The sequence below is a fragment of the Passer montanus genome, unplaced genomic scaffold (assembly GCF_014805655.1).
Source record: "Passer montanus isolate IOZ18808 unplaced genomic scaffold, ASM1480565v1 scaffold1232, whole genome shotgun sequence".
Taxonomy (NCBI): domain Eukaryota; kingdom Metazoa; phylum Chordata; class Aves; order Passeriformes; family Passeridae; genus Passer; species Passer montanus.
In genome coordinates this window covers 2,612-3,802 of record NW_024359079.1, presented here as the reverse complement: position 1 = coordinate 3,802, position 1,191 = coordinate 2,612, and the positions used below count along the sequence as shown (strand labels likewise).

The 1,191-nt window shown below is 52.1% G+C and overlaps 1 long non-coding RNA gene across 2 annotated transcripts in view; it reads right to left on the bottom strand.

Annotated features, from left to right (window-relative positions):
* Nucleotides 1–1,191, bottom strand: part of LOC120497204 — a 4,907-nt gene that overhangs the window by 1,373 nt on the left and 2,343 nt on the right. For both annotated transcript variants that reach the window (XR_005626447.1, XR_005626448.1), the window contains exon 2: nucleotides 996–1,084. This is a non-coding gene — a long non-coding RNA (uncharacterized LOC120497204). The remainder of the gene's footprint in view (nucleotides 1–995; nucleotides 1,085–1,191) is intronic.

Here is a 1,191-nt window from a genome sequence, read left to right as displayed (position 1 = left end):
GCCAAAAAAAGAAGAAAAAATGGGAAAAAAAAAACAAAAAAGGGGGTTTTTTTCGGTTCCCCCCCCCCCCCCGCGCCAGTGCTGGCTCAGCCCCAGAGTCTGGGGTGAAAAATACGGATTTTGGGAAAAATGGCAAAAAATGTAAAAAATTGCAGGAAAAATGGGAAGAAAATGGGAAAAAATGGGGAAAAATGGTGAAAAAACAGCAAAAAAACAGCAAAAAATGGGGGGATTCTTCTGAGTTCCCTCCCCCCAGTGCTGGCCCAGCCCCAGCGTCTGGGGAGAAAAACCGGGATTTTGGGAAAAATGGTGAAAAATGTAAAAAAACGCGTGAAAAATGGGGACAAAATGGGGAAAAAATGGGGAAAAATTGGGGAAATTCCTCAGTGTCCCCTCCCCCCCAAGTGCTGGCGCAGCCCCAGAGTCTGGGGAGAAAAAAGCACATTTTGGGAAAAACAGTTAAAAAATGTAAAAATTCCCGTGAAAAATGGGGGAAAAAATGGTGAAAAAATTGTAAAAAAAAGGGGTGAAAAAATAAGGGTGGAAAATGGGGGAAAACTGCAAAAAAATGGTGAAAAAATGGCAGAAAATGGCCAAAAATGGGGAAATTCTTCTGTCTTTGAAGCCCCGCCCCCACCAGCATGATGTAATCGAAGCCCCGCCCCTTTAGCCCCTCCCCCCACATGGTGGCTGTAGCTGAAGCCCCGCCCCCATCCATTTTGCTCCGCCTACCTGTGTGCTGCAGTTGAAGCTCCACCCCCTTTCTTTAGCTCCTCCCCTTTAGCCCCGCCCACCACGTGTTGTAGTTGAAGCTCCGCCCACTTTCTTTAACCCTCTCCCCATTTAGCTCCTCCCCCTTTAGCCCTGCCCATCCCTTTAGCCCCGCCCATCCCTTTAGCCCGCCCCATCCCTTTAGCCCCGCCCATCCCTTTAGCCCCGCCCACCCCATTAACCCCAGCTGTTTCAGTGGCCCCGCCCCCTTTAGGCCCGCCCACCTGCACGCTGTAGTTGAAGGCGCGGGCGGAGCGCAGGAAGCGCCGGTAGCCATCGGTCACCTCGGTGGCCACCGTGAGCACCAGGAGACCTGGGGACACAGAGTGACCCTGAGTGACCCTGAGTGACCACCGACCACTGAGTGACCCTGAGTGACCACTGACCCCTGAGTGACCCTGAGTGACCACTGAGTGACCA